The following is an 8,515-nucleotide window of genomic DNA, read 5'->3' on the forward strand; positions in this document are numbered from 1 at the left end:
TGGGCAGAAGAAAAAAGTTACAGCAGTGATTGGTGTAACCATTGTGGTGGCTTCCTCCGAGAATACTCAAGATGTGGAGGAGAAATACTTCCTTATTACATCTACTTTTAGAAAATTCAACTCCTCTTAGTGGCATGGACATATATATGCTACCAAGTGTAAAATAGGTAGCTAGTGGGAAGCAGCCGCATAGCACAGGGAGATCAGCTCGGTGCTTTGTGACCACCTAGAGGGGTGGGATAGGGAGGGTGGGAGGGAGGGAGATGCAAGAGGGAAGATATATGGGGATATAGGTACATGTGTAGCTGATTCACTTCGTTATAAAGCAGAAACTAACACACCATTGTAAAACAATTATACTCCAATAAAGACGTTAAAAAAAAAATTCAACTCTTCTTTGATCTTAATGTCACTGGATTTGGACTCTTCCCAGGCTTGTCACATGAGGAGGGGGTGAAAGACTCCATGATTCGAGGGCAGGTTCTCTTCTTTTTACCTTCAGAAACCATAGCGTCAGAATCTTCCAGACCTTTAGAGCTGGAGAGACCTCAGACATCACTGCTCCACTCTTTCATTTCACAGAAGAAATAGCAGAGACTCAAAGGGGATAAATGTCTTGTCAGTGGCACAAAACCACTCAGTTCCTGAGGCAATATTAATACTCAGTTGTTCTGATTCATGGTTCAGGGCTCTTTCCATATTCGCAAGTCATTACAAAGACGTCTTAGATATAAAATATTTGTGTTTTTCAGCAATGTTTTAAACATTGTATTTTATGCGTGAACAAATAGCATAACAAGGACTATATTTTTAAATTGTGCTATAAAACGAGACATTCTCCAAGTTTCACCCAGCTTTTTCCCAAAGGGATATTTATCTAACTGGAGTAACGTGTATTTTTATGTATCTTTAGGATGGAGGGGGAAGAGACTGAAGGGAGATAAAGGAAGAAACAGTAAGGGAATCTTCTCTCCGTGACGTTTCTGCCAGGGGTCCTGGACTTGTGGGGATCTATCTAGGCTGCTTGAGGGAGGTCTTCAAAGGAGCCTGGAGGTCTCTTCCTTACCCGGTTCATCTAATTCAGGTTTTAAATATGCAGTAGGCACTGGGTACACAAAGATGCATAATACATGGCTTTGCCCTGGAGAACTTAAAATCCAGCAGGGAATGTAGACGGATGCACAAATTAACTCCATTACCAGATCCAATGTGATTGGTACTAGAGCAGCAGCATCAAGTCTTTTGGGAGCCTGGATGTCAGAGAACCAGTTCTGACCGGAAGAGCAAATCCAAGGCATTTGAGTTATGCCTTGAAGACGGGCTGTATATCAAGGGGTGGAGAGGAATGAGAAAAAAAGGCATTGCAGCCAAAGACTCACATGAGCAAAGGCCATGGGAGGAAATGAGGGGGCACTGTGAACCGAGTGAAAGGAGGAGGGAAGGAGGGAGCAGAGAATGTGGCCTGCAAAGGCAGGGCTGTGGGGAGGCACCACAGTGGGGGTGGAACAAGCCTTCTGGTCGTGGTAAAGAAGGTGAACTTGTTCTGGCCTCAGTGGGCCTCCCTCACCAATTGGCTGATCTGCCTCCCAGCCGTCAGGAGCCCTCAGTTCTCAGGCTTCCTCCCTTCACCAGGGCCGGCCTGACAAGGAAGTGCCGAAGATGCTACTTAGACCACAGGGCGTTGCCACGTAAAGAAGTCAGGGGGAGGTGATATCTCGAGACACCAGCAGCTGCTCACTTAGAGCCTCGGAGAGTGGGGAGCAGCCCTCATGGACCCCTCTGGTTCCCACGTGCGGTGCTGAGGTCAGGAGCCTGAGAAGAAGGCACCGAGGGGAAGACCTGTCTGCGGGAACTACCTCACACTAAGCAAAATCTCAACAGAAAGATAGATGCAAATCAGAAAGGAAGCATGTTCATGTACAGAGGAAGAAAAACTGCCAAGGAAATGAAACATGTAGATACCTGGTCGGGACATATTCAAAAGTGAAATAAACTTAAAATAGACACTGGGCTAAATGTTTTGGGCGGCATTATTTCCCACACATCGGGAAAGCCAAATGCTAACCAGAATTTTGCTTAGTGAGAGTAAAACCTGAACCAAGTGAGTGAATTAGTTGGCTGGTGCCAAAGGTAACTGTCATCGAGTTAAGATAACCAATTCATTCTGGCGTGCCAGAGACTTTCCCAGTTTGAGTGCTGAAAGTTGTACGTTCTGGGAAATCCCCCAGTCCTGGGGAAACCAGGATGGTTGATCACCCTCTGTCAGGTTATAATGGCCCAGAGCTTCTCTCTCCTCTCTTCAGAGGTTTACCTCTACAAAGGACTGGACATCTATGTCATTGGGGCTCCTTCTCTCCTGGACAGTGCTGAATGAACTCTGGCAAATCCCAATTGCTTTATAGTTCTTCCTTATTCTCCCGTGCTTCCTTCCTATATCTAATGCCATAGATTCATCGTGAGACTGTGAAGCAGACCTACAGATTGTCTCCCTCAATACCTTTCCCTCCTGCAGTGCGCCTTCCTGCTCTGTAGCGGTGGAAACCTACAAGCATCCTGCAGGCTGGCCTGCAGCTAGGGCTCCTCACAGGACTCAGAGTCGGCCAGGCCCGTGCACTGATGTGAGTCTTGATGGAGCGAGTGGGCAAAGCAAGCTGCTGGCCTTGTGTAGGGAGAGTAGGCCTTGTGGCCAGTGCGATCGGTGGCTTTTATTCTGCTAAAAGCAGCAGGAGCAGGGCAGCTTGTAGACTCAGAAGCTCCCTGATCATGCCACAGGCATGGTGCTTCTGGGGCCCTGCTGGCTATAGCTCCCAGTTCTTTTGAGAAGTTCAGGCTAGATTGTGTACCTTCAGCCCTCTTAGTGATTTTATGAGCTATCATAATTCTTTTTTAGCATAAATTAGCCAGAAGACCCTGTAGTTTACAAGGAAACACAGACTGATACGGAAGGTAAATAAGATGCCATCACCAACAGCTTAATATTTGCTTCCTGGATGCTGCTTTGGAAAGAACTCTGAGGCCTCATCCAGGCTCAGTGAGCAAGGCTGCTCTGATGGATTGGGGGTCTCTGTTAGGATACCAAAGAGGGAATAATTGCAGCTTTGCCATCTGTGGTTAAGACTATTGACAAAACCATGTCTTTCTTCTTTTGTTTTACAACAATACTGTCATCTTAAAGGTATCTTCTACTAAGGTGTTGATTTTGTGAGTTTAACACTGGAGATCGGAAATTTTAGATGGATAACTTTAATCTTAGAAGTATAAGCTACAATTGTATTTGATATCAAGGGTTGAATAATTGTTGACATAAGTTCCTGAAGAATGTAAATGTTCTGTTGAAAATCTGCTCAGCAAAGATAAAGAAGATGAAAAAATGTTACATTCTAGCGAGTATTATGTATTCACTATAAAGATCTATATATTACAGTATTTATATAATTACATTTAAGAAGTGTTGTAAAGAGTGGCTAAAGAGAAGGAATGAAGATCTTACTGAAAGTTAAATCTCTATTTCTTATACTCATTTACTATTTGCTTTACTATCCAATAGTTTAGAATAAAATTTTGTTTAATCCTGTATAAAGGTTGTAATATGTGCTTGAAAGAGGAAATTGTATTTGTTCCCTTGATCATAGAATATGACTATTATAGGAAACTGAATCTTCTCACTTAAACTATGAATGAAGTTATCAGCCTTGCGTTATTTTCCCTTCCACTATATACATTGCTCATTTCTCCTGTTAGACAGTGAGCACTTTGGCTGACTCTTCTTATGTCTGTAAGAGCATTAATCAAGCCACTCAGACATAATCTAAACACAACACACAGCATGATTTCTCTGACACTTCTTAGAGTCTGGGGTTCCTCCTTGATTCTCCCTTGTATCACCTCCACCTGAAAAGGCTCATCTCTCTTAGGAGGGGTTTTCTCTCCCAGGGAGATTTTTACTCTCAAACTCAGGGGGCCCAAAGGTGAGGCTGTAGTGGGGATGTTATAGGCCATGCAGCTGCTAACATCACATTGCCCAGGCATTGCCTGTTATGACACCCGGAGTCTAATGTGGGTGAAACTCCTGTGCACCCAACCTGGGGCACAAGGACCAGAAAAGGAACTTTTGGAGTTGAAAAGAACTGGAGACAAATTTCAGTTTCTTACTCATTTCATCAAGAGCAGGCGTTCTCCCTAAGAGTCTTTTAGTTGCAAGCAACAGAAATCCACTATAAACATTAACCGAGTTTGTTTTTTTAAGCGAGGGGGGAGTATTTATAATAACATGTTATAGCAAATGTTTCAAGCAGGTCTCTGAGGAGAGGACCACCACCAGGGACCTGGGCAGCAATCAGTCAGACTCTGCCTGGCCTTCACTTGCTCTCAAGAGTCACAAAATCTGGGCTTCCCTGGTGGCGCAGTGGTTGAGAGTTCGCCTGCCGATGCAGGGGACACGGGTTCGTGCCCCGGTCCGGGAAGATCCCGCATGCCGTGGAGCGGCTGGGCCCGTGAGCCATGGCCGCTGAGCCTGCGCGTCCGGAGCCTGTGCTCCGCAACGGGAGAGGCCACAACAGTGAGAGGACCGCGTACCACAAAAAAAAAAAAGAGTCACAAAATCTAACCTGGGCTTCTGAGCACTCAGCTGCCCTCCTGGCCTCGTGGGCAGCGTGTGGCACTGGAGTTAAACCAGAGGAGTGAATCCTGACTGCACCCTTTCAAGCTGTGTGGCCTTGGATAAGCTACTAAACCACTGGAGACTTGAGTGTCCCTGACCTTGGATGAGAACAGCTACAGCTCTGACCCCACAAGGTTGTGGTGAGGATCCGATGAGCTCATCCACGTGAACACAGTGCCAGCACTTCATATTTATTAGCTATTAATCTGGTTACATCCTCTCTTTTCTCTCCGTGGATTGGTTTTCTCCGCTTCACTGGGCCCATGTCCAAGCTCAGCCAGCCCACATGGGGACCTCACTTCTAAGTCCACACGACCCCCAGCCAGGCCAACAGCCAGACGGCACGGGATTCTCTCAGTCCCCAAACCAAAATCTCGGGAGAAAGAATCTCCTTGGCTGGACTGTGGTCATGGAGACAGAGGAACTCGGCTGTGGAGGGTGGCATTGCATGTGTGTGTGGGCATAGGGGTGGAGAGATGGGAGTGGAGGGGGCCATGGTAGTTCTCAAAGAAAAAAAGGGTGTCTTTACGGGCTGGTTAATCCTCCCCAAAGGGGTGAGCCCAGAAAGCGGGCATTTTGTAATCTTTCATGATAAACAGCCAGAAAGGCCTGGGAGTTCTCCCTTCCTCCAGGGTGGCCCATAACTGGGAGTGTCAACTGCTGGTGAGGGAGTCTGAAAGCCCAGCAACCTTGCCCTTGAGTGGGGACACACCCTGAGGTATAATTCACCCTCCAGAGCTCCCCTAGAGGATCGGGCTGAGGCAGGTATTTGACATGAGATAGAGCTTTTCTTGGGTTCTTCCCCTTCTCTGTCCATCTTTCCCTAACTTCCGGGCTTCCCTGGGAACATTTCCTTAATAAATCACTTACATATGAATCCTGCTCTCAGGACCTGTTTCTGGAGCTCAATTTAAAACAATCCCACAGATCAAAAAATGAGTCTGAACTCATTTGTGAGCCATTAATGAATGTAACTGATGTCCATGGGAAAGGGATTCTTTCCATCCTCTGAGGTTTGGTTTTGTTTCTCACCCTTGCATTCTTCAGCAGGTCCCACCCACCGAGAGAGGCTGCTGGAGAGCCCAATCTCTCTGCGTTCAGAAAATGATCTTCTTTCAGAGAAAACAAGGAGGACAGCCACTCTGATTTAAAAAAGAAAAAAAAAGAAAAGAAAGAAAGAAAGAAAAAAAAGACGGTTGGTCTGGTATGTGACCTGATCGTCTTTGCTGGCCCCCTTCCTCCCGCCAGCTGGGAGAGCCATTTTAACTTTCAGAAAAATAGACTCTTCCTGCCAAGTCAAGCTGCCCATCTGAAAGCTAAACATGGGAAGGCCAGTAAATGAAGGCAGCATAAGAGGTGACATTTCTAGGACAAGCCGCCACCTTAGCTGATTCTTACATAGGAATACTCCTAATGCCTGTTGCAGGGATTGCTACTGCTGGTTACGAGGATGAACACTTTGAGTGGATTTCAATGAGAGCGGTTCTTACATGGAGAGATCATACCGGGCTGGCTGTGTCCTAGGCCGGAAGTCAAACAAGCTTCAGGACTGGCTCTCCTTTGGACCAGTCTCAATGCCAAGCAGATAAGACAGTCCTTGGCATGGTGGAATTGGGCTGTCTCTACTTCTTCTTCCCACTTCAAAATATTCTGGCCACCTTGGCTTGACACTGAAGACTAAACTCCTATTGCACAAGTCCACCTCTTTGGGCTGAAAACATGTCTATTGTCAAAACGTAAACCTTTTGAGGGAGGTAGCCCTGTTCCCTACCCAACCAGACACAGTGTAGTCAGGGGACAAAAGACACAGTTTAAATAATTACCGTTTTAAATTAAACCAGCAATTAACTAAGGAAGGCAGTATATCAGACTGGTTAATGGATTTTACTTTGAGGTTTAGATCTCAGACATGAGACCTTAGGCAAGATTCTGGGGGGCTCAGATTCCTGATTCTGTAAGATGGGGATGAGAGCACACACTGAGCTCTTACTTTGTCTTTAGGGGCTAAGCCCTTTACGTGGATTAGTTAATTCCATCATCATTACAAACTTAGGAGGCAGGTACTATTATTATCTCCATTTTGCACACCAAGGCACTGAAGCTCAGGGAGGTTAAGAACTTACTCCAGGTCACACAATTAATAAATATCTATCTGGTGGGAGCTTTTTGGTGATTAAATGAGAAAAAGCTTATTAAAAACTTAGCATATTGACTGAAAGCTAAGAGAAAGCCCTGGCTAAATGTTAGTCCTTAATGATGATAATTTAATATTCAGGATTATTGTTATCTTACATTTGGAATTTGGAAGGTACTAATCTGGATCGTCTTTCTAACCCGCCATATCCTAAGCGGACAGCATTGTTGACGTGAACCATCTCTGAGAGCCCCAAGAATCTGAAATATCCAGGTACTTCTTGATGCAGTTGGGAAAAGAAACTATTCACATGTATCCTTAAACCCAGAGAGTTATATTTTTTTTTTTTTTTTTTTCGGTACGCGGGCCTCTCACTGTTGTGGCCTCTCCCGCTGTGGAGCACAGGCTCCGGACGCGCAGGCTCAGCGGCCATGGCTCACGGGCCCAGCCGCTCCGCGGCATGTGGGATCTTCCCGGACCGGGGCACAAACCCGTGTCCCCTGCATCGGCACGCGGACTCTCAACCACTGCGCCACCAGGGAAGCCCCCAGAGAGTTATTTTTTAAAAAAGCAAGTATCCTCGGTGGACAGCAGGCAGCAGATTGGGGTGGGGAGGGAGAGAGAGAATAGTTGTTTAATCGTCTGACCCAGTTCCTCCCAAAAGGAGGCTCGTGTGCTAGGAATGCATAACCAGGCATCATGGGCCATTCCACCCCCAAGAGCTGCTCACCTGCCTCCAGAAAAGCCATTAGCATCGCAAAGGACCTGTTTTACAGGTACTCAGGGAGAATGCTACATTTCCCTCCAGTCCTTGCAAAGGTCCTTCGGCCAAATGAGTTAATCAGAAGCACCTCCCTCAAGCCCTGAGTGACGCCCAGGCAAAGGGCGCAGGAGAAACACGGTCACTGGGAAATGCCACCGGCCTCCAGTCCACCTACCAGAGAAGTAGCACCTGAGGGGTTAGGACCAGCCCATTCAAGTTTCTAGATCAAATTGATGGTATGACCCTGGGCAAGTTAGTTAACTAGCTCTTTGAGCCTTGGTTTCCTCATTGGTAAAATAGGGATAATAAAACCTTCCTCCTATCTTGAAAGAAACAATGTATTTGAATTGCTCTGTTGTACACCTGAACCTAATATAATATTGTAAATTAGCCATCCCTCAATAAAAGAAAAAGCCATGTATAGTGTATGCTTAGCTGAGTGCCTGACACCTAGTAGAGTTTCATAAATGTTAACTATTGTTAATAATAAGTACTCATTGAAAATATCTCTGTGTTAGGAAGTGTGAGCATAGAAATATACAGACCCTGACCTCCACAGCTAATGGACTCAAAGGGGAGACAAGACTAATCACATAAAATGATCGGCCATCCAGCGTGTGCTCAGCTGTTTGGTGTGACGAGGGTTCAGAGAAGAAAGGAGTGGGTGCAGACAGGTGCAGGCTGGACATGCCCAGGAGGTAAGCGATGAGGATGCTCGGGGCTTTTAAAGATGTAAAGAAAGGAAAAGCTCAATGGAAGCCAGCACAGGCCTGGAGGAGAGGCATGCTGGGTAAACGGGGCAGGTGGCACTCCAGAAGGAAACAGGAGCTGCTTTCCCCTCATCTGAGCTATCCCAGCCGAGACCCAGAAGCTGGTCTCAGTGGTAAGGCAGATCCTCTGACAGGAGTCACATGTCTACCACCCACCACTCAAGGGTTCTTCAAATCACGAGCCTCTA

This window comes from Delphinapterus leucas, chromosome 10 (genome assembly GCF_059928025.1).
Source record: "Delphinapterus leucas isolate spDelLeu-1000000601 "Yukka" chromosome 10, BTC_Dleu_Yukka2, whole genome shotgun sequence".
Lineage (NCBI taxonomy): Eukaryota > Metazoa > Chordata > Mammalia > Artiodactyla > Monodontidae > Delphinapterus > Delphinapterus leucas.